Source organism: Engystomops pustulosus, chromosome 4, assembly GCF_040894005.1.
Source record: "Engystomops pustulosus chromosome 4, aEngPut4.maternal, whole genome shotgun sequence".
NCBI classification, from domain to species: Eukaryota; Metazoa; Chordata; class Amphibia; order Anura; family Leptodactylidae; genus Engystomops; species Engystomops pustulosus.
Window position 1 is genome coordinate 164,086,512 of NC_092414.1, and position 16,551 is coordinate 164,103,062.

Below are 16,551 nucleotides of genomic sequence, written 5' to 3' on the forward strand. Positions count from 1 at the left end.
CCCATACACAATACGATTACGGGGATAACAAATTTGTATAGGTTTTATAATGTTTTCATACATTTACAAAAATGAAAACCTCCTGTACAAAATACTAAAAAATTTTTTTTAACTTTTTCATACTTTCTAATACGGAGCTGTGGGTGGTGTCATTTTTTGCAACTTTTGATGATGTTTTCAATTATATCATTTTTAGGACTGAATAACCTTTTGATCACTTTTTATTGTTTTTTTTTTTTATTTTTCAAAATGGAAAAAAAAGTTTCGACTTTGGGCGGTATTTTCCATTACTTCCATTATTTTTACTACTTTTCAGACTCCCTAGGGTACTTTAACCCTAGGTTGTCTGATTGATCCTATTACCGTATATATCGAGTATAAGCCGACCCGAGTATAAACCGAGACCCCTAATTTTACCACCAAAAACTGGCAAAACCTATTGACTCGAGTATAAGCCAAGGGTGGGAAATGCATTGGTCACAGACCAGTATATAGCCAGCCAGCCCCCTGTAGTATACAGCCAGCCCAGCCTACCCCCAGTAGTATACAGCCAGCCCAGCCTGCCCCCAGTAGTATACAGCCAGCCCGGCCTGCCCCCAGTAGTATACAGCCAGCCCAGCCTGCCCCCAGTAGTATACAGCCAGCCCAGCCTGCCCCCAGTAGTATACAGCCAGCCCAGCCTGCCCCCAGTAGTAAAAAAAATGAACCAGTGCAGTAGTCATTTGTTATTGATCTCGCCAATAAGGCTTTTTATATAAAGACTAGCTGGAGGGCTATACAGAAGGGGAGAAGAGAGGACATCCCCTTTAGCTTCCTATTCCCTTATACATCCTCTTCTATTCATATTTTTCTCTATTCTCCTTTATGATTTACTGTAATATATTTATATTAGACCACAGTTTAGTCATGTGTATGTATAAGGGAGCTATTGTACAGATAAATGTTCTCATTTTCCTTAAAATGTGTTTGTAGTGGGATGTTGGCGGCATGAATAGCCTGTGGTTGGCATCACTGTTTTGCAGATCTGATCCCATGTGTTTCATTCTGACTATGGCATAAAGTACATAAAATGTAAATGTTCTTCCTGCGTCCATGTTCTCAGTTTCCTCCCACATTCGGAAAATCTCCTGGAAATTTAATTGGCCTTTCATAAAACTACCCTTATAATATGTGTGCGAGTCTCAGATAAGAGAATGAAGCTGAAAACACCAGCAGAGCTATGACTGGCCTAATAAACATACTAGATGATAGAACTGCGCTATATATTATGGAGGACAATAGTAAATGCAGAGAACTATTTGTACTGGCGACTTGATATCTTCTACAGTCAGAAAGACAGATAATGGCTCTTTGTGAATTACTGCATAATTGGAAGCAATTATACATGAAAAGGTTGCAGAAATGTATTTATTTTTTTCCCCATCTTTTATAATATGCAGCACTGGCCACTTAATGTTGTTTTTGTTACTACAGTGCATCATTGAATTCACTATGCAAGTTAAAGCTAATATTTGCCATAAAAAATGACATAAAGCCAACTAGAATGTAGGTCTGTAATATTAAAGGTAGCAGCAGGACTGTAAAACATGAATTTATATAACAGAATTGTAGCTGGACTCAGAGCATGCAAGGCCGGATTATAGGGGGTGCGCACGGGGCACTCGCCACCGGGGCTCCCACCACTTTGCCCTTGAAAGGACTCCCACCACATGTGGGCAATTCGGGCGGTCACATGATTGCCTGAATCGCCAACAGTGTATTTGGCTCTGGGCTCCGGGGGAGCTGTATATAGTGATTGCTAGGGGAGCTGTATATAGTGATTGCTGGGGGAGCTGTCTATAGTGATTGCTGGGGGAGCTGTATATAGTGTTTACTGGCGGCTGTATAAAATGATTGCTGGGGGGCTGTATATAGTGATTGCTGGGGGGCTGTATACAGTGGTTGCTGGGGGAGCTGAATATAGTGGTTGCTGTGGGAGCTGAATATAATGATTACCTGGGGCTGTATATACTGAATACTGGGAGCTGTATACAGTGATTACTGGGGGAGCTGTATATAGTGATTGCTGGGGGAGCTGTATATAGTGATTGCTGGGGGCGCTGTATATAGTGATTACTGGGGAGGCTGTATTAAGTTATTGCTGGGGAGCAGTACATAGCGATTGCTGTTCCCTGTCTGGACTACACTCAATGGGGGACCCCACTATATTTTGCACCCAGGGGCCCCCCCCAACCTTAATCCGACCCTGCTGGCGTGTGAGATCTTGTCTCTAAAGACAGCATAGCCCTGCCAATCAGTCTTTGCTGCAGCAGGCTTCTACTACATTATTACTTAATTATTACTTCAACAGCTACTTAATTGGAGAGGAGGGTTGTGCAGTGTTCAGTGAAGACATTTCACTTACCATTGCAACAATGAGTTTCCTATCCACTCCAGCTACAATCCTGGAATATAAATGTTTCACAGTGCTGCTTCTACTAACAACGAACACAAATTATCATACAGATGTCCAAGGCTGCATTATTTCTGTTAAGTGAGGTTTAGGCCATTAGTTTATGCACATTTTTCAATTGCATTTCAATTGGTTGATGTCTGGACTGTGAGTAGATCATCATACCCGCCATTTTGTCCTGTTGTATGATCCAGTTTTGGCCTAGCTTGAGCGATTGGATAGATGGAGATCATGGTTCATTTAATTACATCAAGTTGTCCAGGTCTAACCCCAAATCATCATCACTGTGCTGGGGTAATTTGGGGATGTCTGCGTGTGAAAAAAACAACACATGGGTAAGTTATCTTTCTTTTCTCTGTTATTTTTGTGCCATTTTTGGCGCATTCCAATATTTGCAACTTTTTCACCCAAACAGCAAAGTGTGCTGCAATCTTATTTTCAATGTTGCACCTAATATACCTTTAAAATCCAGATGTGGGTGTATCTTTGCGCCATCCCAGTATAAATCCACAAATAAACTCCAGTCTCGAGCAGACGTAGGCAATAAAATTATACTGTTAGCTCAAGGCTCAAAATTTGCAAAAAAACAACAAACTCAAATGAAATATTTGTGTATGTATATATATCTGCAACACCCTCGCCGATGCAATGGCGAAGGAGTGCTTGCGAATAAGCCCCATAGCATGTCACCACATCACACAGGGGACATTGCAGTGGTTAATCCTGCCTGGCAAGGCAGAAGTTAAATTTGTGTATGATGCAAGATGTGTATAAACCTATCATCCAATGTCTTGTGTTATATCCTGTCCTCTGTAAGCTGAGATGTGATTGGAGGAGCAGCCACCACCTGAGCAGAGGAGTTACAAAACCCCTGGCCAGGAATGTTCTAGAGAGGAGTCTCTCCCAGGAGGGAGAAGAGACCAGTTCCAGTCAGACCCTCTGGGTCTGCAGGGCACAAGATCAGAACAGCTAGAGACTAGTTTAGCCTAGCTCAGATGAGAAGAGAAGCAGACTGGGTTACCCCAGTCCAGACTCTATTCAGCCCGCATACCAGATAAGAGCAGGAAGAGCCTAGCCCCTGCCTCTGAAGAGTGGAGCTAATAGATTAGAGTTAGTGAGGAAAGGGGTATCATCCTACCTTCAAGGGTGATACCTGAAGCACTCCAGGATAAGCTGAAGCTTCCTATTAGGACACAGCTACCTCCCAGCCTGCCCTCTGCATCCAGGCTGGCGATCTACCTCCTGAGGCTCCCTCCAAAAGCATCTCAGCACTCCATCACTCTGTTAAAGGCACGTTGCTGAAGTTCCTGTCGGTTCCAATAAAGAACTGTAAGTGTTTCTGTTCAACCTCTGCCTCCGTCTGGTCCCTGCTACTCCGGCTGTCACCATCACGGGCACCCTGTCCACCACACAGAGACTCATACTCTAGACACCAAAGGGTTGCCCCAGGGAGATCCGCTATAGCAGCCTCTCCCTCATCATTTCTTGCCAACACCACCCTGCTGGAGACCTGCCAGGCTGTAGGACAGCCCTCCGGTTCCCCATACCAAGCACCGTGACACAAGCGTGCTTAGGCCGCAACCGCCAGCCACTCAGGTACTGCGGGCCCAGGCTGACTCCAGGCCCCAAGAAAAAGGCTAGGCCCCGGTGGGGGATGTTGCAAGTGGCGTCACGAACAGGATTGATACTTCTGTGCCTTATTCCGGCATTAAGGACTATCCTTTATTGAAAAAGACTGTGCTGCCTTACCCTGCTGCCATCCGGGTTTAGGCCCAAGTGATTGTGTGTTTCTGGATTGAACTGTGTTAATGCTGCCATGTGCTGTCGAGCGCCGCTCCAGCACTCAAGAGGTTAATCCCTGCAAAGAACGTTGTCAGCTCTGCTACATCCGGCGCTGCCGCGCCTGAAGATTTTACCTCAGGAACTGTGGCGCAGCAAGTAATTCCAGCCCGCCAAAATCGTCACTGGCGGGAAACCCAGACGACACACCAAGCTCCACCCACGGGCGAAGGGCGCGAACCCCGCCTCCTGTGGCGCAGGAAAAATTAGAGCCCGCCACAGCTCTTGGCGGGAAGGACTTGGACTCCTCCCTCTGGCACGAAGCGGACTTCCTGCCCCGCCTCAACGAAACGCCAGAACTCGTGCGGACCTTGGACAGTGAGGTCAGCATCATGTGGGGTCCTCCGCCATGCCCTTCTGTGGAGCGTCCCGAGTTCTTCGAGGTTTTGGAGACCATGGTTGTGGTCTCTGCTCAGCCGGTCCGGAGGCCCTTTGCTGGGCACCGGCTGCATCGAGGACTGACCCGAGCCTTCGTCACCAGGAGGTATGTCGAGACGGTGACGGAATACCAATTACCACCCGGGCGGTTCCTCGTGCCTCTCCCGGTTACCATGCCGGTACCGCGAGCCCACGTGGAGGTGCCACGTGGGGAGGCCCCGACTCCTGTCGAGCCAGCGCCTGGGCCTACTGCTGCCGTGCCACCTGCTCCGAGGCCTACTGTCCCTGCTGTTCGGCCTGCTAGCCCTGCTGTGACGGTTCCTGATCCTCCGGCTGCTCCTGCTCCTGTTCCGGCACCTGCCCGACAACCACGGAGATCCGAGCCGGAGCCACGAGCCCCAGCACCGGCACCTCCGCAGCCTCGAGGCCGAGGTGAGGCCGTCCGCCAGAGACTCCGAGACGCTGTTTCAGAACAGCGACGCCGCGAGAAGGAGGCCCAGCGTTACATGGCCGGCGGTCTGCAGCTGGAGCCTGGGTGGAAAAGAACCGCACCACCGGCATGGTCCGGTTCTTCGACAAGCAACGTGGCTATGGCTTCGCCACCCAGGACTACACCGGACGGGAGGTATTTATTCCCCGCCGGTCTGTCAAGAGGCCTGACTTGCCAGAGAGACTGCACAACCTGAAGCCAGGAGAGTGCATCGAGTTCTCCCTGCAGGAGGGGCCCCGAGGGCCATGGGCGGCTGGTGTGATCCGGATCCCGGACTCCGACGAGGACCGCTACCCATCCTACGATGAGCTGTATGAGGACAATGAGTGGCCGGAATCCCCGAACACCTCTTCTTCCTCGGCTGCGAGTCCCCGGGTGGTGACCCACGTGAATGCTCCATCCACGGTGATCGTGAGTACGGGTCCCATTGCCATCCATGGGCCGGGCATGATCCAGGGTGCCACCCCCACCCTCTCTCCTACCGGGAGCATTGCCCGGTCCCGCGGCTCTTCCGTGGGAGAAGACATCCCGGCTAGTGAACCTTGTCCGGAGGTTCCGACGAGGCCCACCTCTCCACTTGCTGGTTACCAATGGGGTGACGACCCGGCCCCAGAAGAATCGGAGCTGGAGGGAGCCGCGGCGCTGCCGCAGGTTCCTATCTATTTATTGCTGGAACCCTCTGTGGTCCCTGTCTCAGTTGAGCCCCCGGCTGGAACAGCCGACATCCCGGGCGACAGCGCTCCTCCCCCTGAAGGTCAGGAGGATGTTGCTGCACCTGCAGTACCCGCTACTGCCACCGGGTGTCCCCAGCCGGCACCTACTCCCGCTGAGGATGTACAGGATTCCCTGCTGGAGCTGGATCCTGTCTCTGCTGAACCCAGCGATGCCGAGTAACCCCTGATGGGCTGAAAGCCTTCTTCAGGTACTGTGTACATATGTATATTTATTTCCATTATCCCCACAGAGCCAGAAACTGTCCTGAGACTCTTACCCTTATTTATCTCAGTCAAGAGATTTTCTACTGTCTTGTGCTATGATAGCACCCCTTCCTCTGCCACAGCAGAGATTCCTACCAAAGGACTCTGTCCCTCTACTCATAGAGGAGACCCTTTGCTTCTTTATTGCACTTTTCCCCACATCAAGGGCTGTACCCAGAAGATGAACTTTGTAATTAAAGACCTTCTGTGAGACTTTCGCCGGATACTACCAGGAAAAGTTGCCATGTAATTTATTATTATTTTGCACTTAATGCCTTTCCTTTTAGGTACGGACATTATGTTTGCACTTCCATGCTTTTCCTTTGCAGGAAAAGAGACATTTCCTATCGTGCTACCCTAAGTAGCCTATCTATCTGTAACGTTGTAATGCTATAAGATGTGTACCCATTGGGCTTCTAAGCCAATGTGAGTTAACCTGTTTGCACACTGTCAAGATATATGCCAGTAGTCTGCATTAACCCTTTCTTAGGCTTTACAGGTTGTAGTGTGGCTGTGTCGGACCGTCTTTTTGTAAAACACTGACCGCTACCTTATCCCCCAAACCGAGGTTTGCACATGGGGGTAGTCCGTAAACTGCGGGTCCTTCGGGGACCGGGGGTGTTACAGAGTTAGCACTTGGATGCCGCCCATACTATGGGTAAGGATGTCAGTCAGGAGGTACTCGTGTCGCATATGCTAATGCAATGCAGATATACACATTATATATTCGTCGCCAGGGAAGAAGTGTTTACATAACAAATATACAGGCCTTGGTGCAAGGAGTGGATTACAGGATATGACACCACACCTTTCCTACTGTACAGTTCGGTTTAATGGCGTCAGCGACCAACTGTCAAGCACTTACATGTTTTTGTCTTAGTCCGACACCAACCCAGGTGCCTGTCTCCAGGACCATGGGCGGTTTGTCCCTACACCTCACATAGCCTGCACTTCCCAGAAGTGCCCCTATCCACCTCTGCGCCCTCAAACCATCTGTAGTCGAGCCGAGGGCGGCTCTTTCAATTGCCCCGGGGGTATGCAACACCCTCGCCGATGCAATGGCGAAGGAGTGCTTGCGAATAAGCCCCATAGCATGTCACCACATCACACAGGGGACATTGCAGTGGTTAATCCTGCCTGGCAAGGCAGAAGTTAAATTTGTGTATGATGCAAGATGTGTATAAACCTATCATCCAATGTCTTGTGTTATATCCTGTCCTCTGTAAGCTGAGATGTGATTGGAGGAGCAGCCACCACCTGAGCAGAGGAGTTACAAAACCCCTGGCCAGGAATGTTCTAGAGAGGAGTCTCTCCCAGGAGGGAGAAGAGACCAGTTCCAGTCAGACCTTCTGGGTCTGCAGGGCACAAGATCAGAACAGCTAGAGACTAGTTTAGCCTAGCTCAGATGAGAAGAGAAGCAGACTGGGTTACCCCAGTCCAGACTCTATTCAGCCCGCATACCAGATAAGAGCAGGAAGAGCCTAGCCCCTGCCTCTGAAGAGTGGAGCTAATAGATTAGAGTTAGTGAGGAAAGGGGTATCATCCTACCTTCAAGGGTGATACCTGAAGCACTCCAGGATAAGCTGAAGCTTCCTATTAGGACACAGCTACCTCCCAGCCTGCCCTCTGCATCCAGGCTGGCGATCTACCTCCTGAGGCTCCCTCCAAAAGCATCTCAGCACTCCATCACTCTGTTAAAGGCACGTTGCTGAAGTTCCTGTCGGTTCCAATAAAGAACTGTAAGTGTTTCTGTTCAACCTCTGCCTCCGTCTGGTCCCTGCTACTCCGGCTGTCACCATCACGGGCACCCTGTCCACCACACAGAGACTCATACTCTAGACACCAAAGGGTTGCCCCAGGGAGATCCGCTATAGCAGCCTCTCCCTCATCATTTCTTGCCAACACCACCCTGCTGGAGACCTGCCAGGCTGTAGGACAGCCCTCCGGTTCCCCATACCAAGCACCGTGACACAAGTGTGCTTAGGCCGCAACCGCCAGCCACTCAGGTACTGCGGGCCCAGGCTGACTCCAGGCCCCAAGAAAAGGCTAGGCCCCGGTGGGGGATGTTGCATATCCCTCTAACGCTACATTCACACTGCCGTTGCCCGCCCGTACCGTACCGTAGCGGGCAACGGCAGTGTACGGGGAGAGGAGGAGGAGGTGAGCGCAGCTCACCCCCGCCCCTCTCCATAGCAACCTATGGCGCACGGCGCCGTATTACGGGAAAAGATAGGACAGGTCCTATCTTTTTCCCGGGTACGGAACGGTACGGTGCCGCACGTGTGCCGTGCCGTGCCGTGCGCCCATAGAAGTGTATGGGGGACGTATATCGGCCGTATATACGGCGGCCGTATATACGTCCCCCATACGTTCGTGTGAATATAGCCTAAGATAAATTAAACAAACCAAAAGAAGAAAAGTTCCAGACAGGTGCAAAGTCCCAGACTTAAGATAAATGCCCCCCATAGACACTTCTAGTTTCATCATAATGTGATCTGTGCAGATATTCAGAGACTTGTTACTGATGAATTCCGAATGAGTGGTAAAATATCCCCGCACCTATGTATCTAAGATCAGAAGCGTGCAGAGAACAGCAGTCCATGGATGGCGTATTACAACTGGGAGGTTGTTCAGAAGCATAATACATTGTTGTGCATGAGACCATAGAGATTTGTAGTGGTAATTTCCTATTCACCAAAGGCTGGTGATCTGATGGTTGAGCCTTGTGGGTAGATGGCAGTGTTGCTCTTTATCATGGAATAAGCATTGTTTCAGACATATAGCTTTCAGGTTCACTGACACTTTTTATTACAATATATATGTAAATTATGCTGAAACTACATTTGACATTTAAACCACAGTCTTAGAGAATGATTAAATGTAATTGAAGAAAAAAATAATTAAAAAAACAAGGTTATTTAATGTACAGATTTAACTAGTTTGCCAAACTGGACCCCCTTCATTTCTGAGATTATAAGGCACACTAACTGTTTTTAGATCTTCTTTCCAAGGGATGATTTAGGTGAATATTCATGTCTACCATTGGTTGAATAAAATTTCATCCATTTTGTCCTTATGTGTATATTTCTCATTCTGGAAGTCTGTATGACTTATCCTGAACTGGAGTAAAAATAAAGACATACAGGTGGTATATTTTTATATTTTTATGTACAAGACCTGTCACCTCTCACCCTTAGGCTACACGACACTAGCACTCCTTTCTTTCATGCACTATCCGTCTTTTTTGCACATGGCACATGTTTCATTTTAACGGACCATACACATAATCATATTTACCACAGATCTGTGGGGGCTATCAAAGACTTGATTCCTGCCCGTGTTTGAGCCTCAACCCTTCCCATAGAATTCTATGTGGATGTGGAAAATGCCACATGTCTGACACACAGGCCATTTTTGTGGACATACAGCTCAGAAATGGGTTACACACAGATGATGCGCAAACCGCAAAAATGGACCATGGATGTGTTGTTTCACTTGCTGTACTGCTTCTTGGAAATTTCTTCTATACCATATTACTAGAGAGGCTTTGTTGATTACTGTCATCTAACTATGGTGCATTAACTAGCATTCTGTTGTTTCTACATCCCATTCCTGCATTTGCCATCTTTATTCTTTTTACTTAACAATCTTAGTGAGCAAAATAATCCAAACCTGATTATAAGGGCGTTATACTGCCAACACTACTTTCTGACAGAATAATATATAGATTAACACATAGCAACAGTAAAAAATACTAATTTCAGAGAAGAACAGTGGGGCCCATTAAAAGTTGGTGCCATTTTGTAATGGGATACATAATATTCTACAGGGGTGTCCTATGCTTTGATGTAAAAATAAGACTGTTGTTACATATTTTTGTGTGTTATTAGTATCAGCAGCACTGTCAAAAATGGCTTCATATTTTTGAATTGCAGTTTATCCAAGTTCTGTGAGATGTGCATTCAGCTGCTTTACAGTCCTTTCCATTTGCTTGAAGTAACAGCTGTAGTATTCAAGTAACATAGTGTAACAGTGCTCAGTTAGAGCAGAGAGAAGGGGCTGTAGAACAAAGAGCACAGAGCACAGAAGTGTAAGGAATTGCACTTGGGAAGCTGCAGTCCTGGATTATAATATCATTTCCCTGGTATGAAATCATTGCACTGTGTGATGTTTTCTCTGGTAAAAACCATTGACAGTCTTTCTTTTATGATTCAAAGTTCATCGAGTAAGACACATTGGTCCACATTTATTAAAACCCCTACAAAAGTTTCCTGTCTGACTTTGCACATTCATTTCAGTGCAAACTGCTTCCACATGAATTTATAAAGTGTCCGTGACACTATATCCGACGCGACTGCACATCAAATGGCGTTCTGGTGCACACTTGGACCTTGCGCTACCTTTATTACCATGACTTGAATTTTGTTGCACTCCCTATGTTAAAGGTGCGTAAAGAACGGGCGCCACATTTCATGAATGTGTTGTACTCTGCACACTCCACAGGCAAACTGCACTGTTTTTGATAAATGTGGGCCAATGGGTGCAGTGGGCACCGGTTCCAAACCATAGACATAAAATATAGCGTGATGCACTTATTTATATAAGAGAGAATATACACAACATCTGGGGTGGGAAACAACTACAGTATTTTTCAGACTATATGGCGCACCGAATTATAAGGCGCACCATCAATAAATGCCTGCTAAAACATCTAGGTTCATATATAAGGCGCACTGGATTATAAGCACACCTTTGATTTTTGAGAAAATCTAAGGAATTTTTTGTGCGCCTTATAGTTCGAAAAATATGGTAGTAGAAGAGAGAGTGAAGGGAAAGGCAAAAAGAAATGGAGAGAACAAAAAGTTATTTACAGATCTGAGGAACACACCCACAAACACACAGATCAAGAGTTATCAGGTGGGTCATCAAGTGGCCATTGTTAAGGAGGTCGCACTTGTCTACTGTCTGAAGCCATCTTGACTACTGTCTGCCATCTTATATACAGCGGCCATGTTCCCTAACCATTGTCAAGTTAATGTCATGATTCAAACTTCATTTTATGTAACCTGTTTGCTCGCCTGTCAGCTAATACCCTGTGACATGTAATGAGAAGCCAGTCTGTCCTCGATGCTGCATGATACTAGGATTCTGGAGCCACTTATCTCCTTCTCAGCAAACTAGTATAAACAATATCTGTGTACAAGGTCTCTGAGAATTGCGCACAATTAATTAACTTTCTTTTCCCAGAATTTGCTGATGACCAATAGCTTTGCAGTATACTATTCACGCCCCTTTGATGATTCTTGTGTTTGATATATATTATGCATTTTGATTATTAAAGAGTGGAAGATCTTGACTAAGAGATTGTATGTCTTGGTCTGTATGTTCAATCATGAAAGGGTTAATTAGGACTCACCTTACAAAAGTCAAGAGGGCTGTTGGGGCCCTGCATAAAAATCCCTAACACCATCAACCTGTACATGATCCAAGGTAAACAGGTTGTGACAGTCTTTTCCTTTAAGGCACTTGCCCCAGAATCAGTTGATGTCTGTGATCGCAGGGGTTGAAAGAATGGTGTCCCTTGTCCCAATATGAATGGATATACAAGTTCTGCACTTGGCTATCTTTGCCAGTCCCAAAGGATTTAAATGGAACAGCAGATTGGAAACACAACCACTAATCCATTCAAACTGGAAACCCTATTCTCATCATAAGTGGACGTTTTAGCAATGGGACCCCCAGCAATCAGACACTTATCAGATATCATTTGGAAATGTGATAAATATTCATCATATGACAGCCACTTTAAACTAAGTCATGATGTTGCAACCACAATGCATATTATAAACTGCATTCTCAATTTACTCATCTGTTCCATGCACTCTTATAGGCATCTCTACAGCAGATAGGACAGGCTATAATACCAGGTAATACACATTCACTCACTCTACATTTTAAGACCTTTTTGTACCCTCCACAATAGACTTTACAATATGTGAAATAATCATGAAGTTACAGGGCAATAAAATGTCTTGTTAACTTTTAATACTCATTTCATTAACAGTGTAGATTAAAATATCTATTGGCATCAATCTCATCCTCTTTTAAGATCTCATAGTCTGACTTCTAAGGGTCATCGCATTAAATAGCTCACAGTATAACATTACCAATGATCTAACAACAAAAATATTACACAACCAGCACCAAAGAACAGGTAAATCGTACTTCTTTTACTCATCCTACATGTAAAGACCAAAATTAGGGTGCCCTTTGCATTACGTAACATGTTTCTATTAAAGAAACTAAGCTTATGGTGTCCTTGGGTGACAGGGGGCTGAAAGGAAAAGCTCCTTGTGAGAAACAAGCTATACTGGGACTGGAATAACGACAGCTTTCAGGTTCACATGTAAACCAGTTATGTCACAATGAGGTCACAGGTTTCCATTGGTGACAATGGAGAGAGGAACTGGCTGGGAAGACATAATTTGCATCCTCTTAGTAAACCTCAATCTAATCCTCAACAGGAAGAGCACTACTAGGAATAAATAGATCATGCAAACCTACTTTCATTTAAATAAGACTCAGGGAACTAAGGTTATGTCCACATGACAGTATTCAATGTTGAAAAATATGAATCTAATCCACAGAGAAAAAAACATCATATAAAACATATACAAATAATATTCATAGATTAAAAACTTGGTTTAAATTAATAATAAAGAAAATCCACCAGAATTATTAGAGGGGGTTTACACTTTCAGTGAATAATTGATATTGTTTGTATAATGGAATGTTATACAATTTCCAATACACTTTCTGTAGCAATTCTAGATCTCTGTTTGCTGTCATTCAACGGGAAGCTCTATGTCCCTTAGCCATCTCCTTTCTCTGTCTATTCTCCTCCTACTAGAGGCAGGTGATATGTTTTCTCACCCTGCTTCTTTCAGTTCCAAACATTCCACTACACATAGAAACCTTGCAAACCTCATCAATATCCAGTGCATCCCCTTGTCTATATCTCCTCCTCCCTACAGCTGCTTTCAAATGTGCACATCTACAGACTTTCAAATTTGCACATCTACAGACTTTCTGCACTTCAAATTCATGCTAAGAACCAATAACACTGTCTTCCACCTTGCCAAATAGGTCTATTTCACTAATCTAATATCCTCTCTCTAACAACCCTAGAAGGCTCTTTGATACCCCTCATTCCTTACTAACACAAAAGGTTTGGCCGCCTGTTACAAGACTTGGGGATGAAGATCTGGCCACCTACTTTTACAGATAAAACTCTATAGGTGCAGGGGCTTTAATAAATGCTGGCCAATGTATTGTTCCTGCTCTATTCACAGGTAGTTAGGAATAGATGATATTCCATTGTCTTCTAATAGTCGAGGACATGCCAGAATACACATGAATATTTTGGTTTATTAGATGTAAGATTGATAATGTATGTTGGAAGAATATTATAATGTTTTTCTGGTTAATAAAATCTCAAAATAAAAAAAAGAAAGAAGTGGGTTTTTTTTTACTAATTACTTCCCTTTCTCCCTTGTATAAAACTATAAAAAGAATGGAATATTCACAATTTGCTTGATACCACATTAAAGCCCCACATGTGCAGCACAAAATAAAAAAAAACTTAACTAAAGAATGAAACACAAAAAGTATTCACCTTTAGTATGTGGTATTTTAAAAGGGAAAATTACCGAGTACTTTCAGGCATCTAGAACATTGGTCTTGTAAGAGTTAAAACCAATTCTTAGTAAAACGATACCTAGCGGATGATTTATAGGGACATTGCTGGTATATTTTCTGCTCTTATCAATTCTAGGGAACAGATGTATGAAGTGTTCGGCTTGTGAGCTGTTGTGGTGCACATCCTTAGAGAGGTGACATGCTGGCACATTAAATGCATTCGCAGCTTGCAAATGAGTCTGCTTTACACCACAGCCAAACCGGCTAATGGATCTCTAGACTATTAGCAGAAGAAGTCATCTATGACCACTTAAATAAAAGACCTGTCACTGTGCATAAAATGAGCATTTCAATGTGGTCGTTCCGATACCAGGAAGTCTGCTTCTTCTAACTATATTATAAGCACATGGAATTTTAATAGAAATCATAATGATTTTTCTTGGGATTTATAAGAATGGGCATTTATGACAACAAGTGCACAGAAATAGTATCCTTGTTGTCTATAGCAATGTAAAATGTAGGTATCTCAGTAATCTGCACACCATAAATCAATGTCTACACCCACACTCCATAGAATTACCCTTGCAGAGAGGTGAAATGAGGTGAAGCTGCTTAGCCAGATTTTTTTATTCTCTTTTTCTTTCTATTTAGCCTTGAATGTGACTGACAATGGTTTTCCAATAGGTGACATTTGTGATGTGAAAATCTAACAATGACCTATTATAATTCTCACATGAACCCATCAAAATGCTCTACTGCAATCACATATGTTTGGCGCCCACCCGCCTCTCCTATCTAGATGCGGTGCATGGAAATTCACCCTGAAGTTGTTGCCACGTACTGTATATTACACCATTAGTTTTTTCTCCAGCACACAAAAAGTGTTTAAATTCTTCTTTATTTCTCCATGAATTAAACAAATGCACAGGCTCCTAAAGACCAATTTATTTTGAACAGTCTAGGGTCCCTTTCACACTGCCATTGTAGGGACATGTATCCGTCCGCAAATACATCCCTGTAGATGGCTATGGTGCCCGGGAGCAGTACAGTGTGCACACGTGTGCCGCTGTACCGAACTGTGCACAGGAAAAAGATAGAGCATGGGACTTGGGCGGCATGCCTTGCTGTGGAGAGGGGAGGGGTGAGCAGCGCTCCTCCTCTCTAGTGTGCTGCTCTATGCTTGCAGGGACTACGGCCAGGCGAGCATACGGCAGTGTGAAAGAAAACTTAATCTTGGTCAGAAAAATCTAGGACTGAAATATGTTAATTTTGAAATTAAATCTGGTAGAGTACCACCTCATAGTCAGTGGCAAAGATACAGTCATTGTCATGTCATATGTCAAAAGTTTATTCCTGGTAAGGAATATGCAAATAGGTTTTCCACGGTGGGCAATGGAAAACTATGCCTCCAGTGCTGCCTTTACTAACGCAGCTCTATTTACATCAATGTCTGACTTTGAAGAAGCCTAGTGACATGATGTGGATAAACCACTTAGTTTTTTTCAGAGGGAATAGACACTCTCTCGACATCCGGGTTATTATACTCCATATGTTTGGACTATTTATATGATGCATAAGCTGAACCTACAAAACAAATACTTTGTTACATAGCTTAAAGTGGTGAGCTCTAGATTCTTTAAATACCTTCTAGTGAATGGGCCATTTTGTAACTTCCAGTTCACTATTCAAGCAAATTCCTACTATGTAGTCTCCAAGTTAGGAGATATATATTCACATATATTGACATCAGGTTTATGGCATGTTTGCTTATGTGCCAGTAAAAGCAAAACTATGCCAAACATGTCCACAAGCTACCCAATAGCCTAATATAAACATAATAGTGTTTTTCTCCAACATGGCATACAGTAACAAAAATATATTGTTGGGAGCCTATGGGATGAGTTACATTGGGGTCTTTCAATGGAGGTCAGGAAGTCCTCCTAAGGTGGGGGGGGGGGGGTTAAATTGAGAGTAAACAGAGCCTTACAGCTGCTAACAACGGACTGGTAAAAAAGAGGAGGAGACCTCTAGATCAGCTACTAGTTGGTCTAGTTTACGCCTGAATTTTGTGGTGCACAAATGAAATTTTCTGCATCAGAGGGATTCCACACCCCTTTTAGTAAACATTCTGAAAATGGTCTGAAAACCTGTAATAAATGTGGTGTTCTGCATTTCAGGTGGAAATTACTTCAGTATTCCAGTGGAGACTGTCAGATGTGGACCTCTGAAAGAATCAGTTGTAATAATAATTTTATAAAAATGTTAATCAATAGTCGTTTTGAATGTTTGAGTGTCTTTTTTTTTTTTACAAATTACTTATCCATTGGTTTGGTCATCAATATCAGACAGATGGGGACCTTATTCCCAACACGCACTTCAGCAGCTAATTGAAGAGGTTGCGGTGCTCAGCAATAGGCACAATTGTATAGAGGCTGTGAGCGGTACTGCAGGTTTCCCCTGATGCCTTTCTTATTGATGTCCACCACATTTTATTCAGCACACAAATAAAAAATTCCTGCCTGCTATACACCCTCACAACTCTGCTGATATTTTTCTAACGGGAGCAAAGAAACCATTTAAATATAATTTCACAATTTTACAAATCCACATTTATCTGATAAAAAGTTCAAGAAAAGTGAAAACAAATTTTTATGCAATCCTTAATAATCCTTAACAAACGAAACAAACTCCTGCGGTTTTCTCTTAGTTGTACAAAA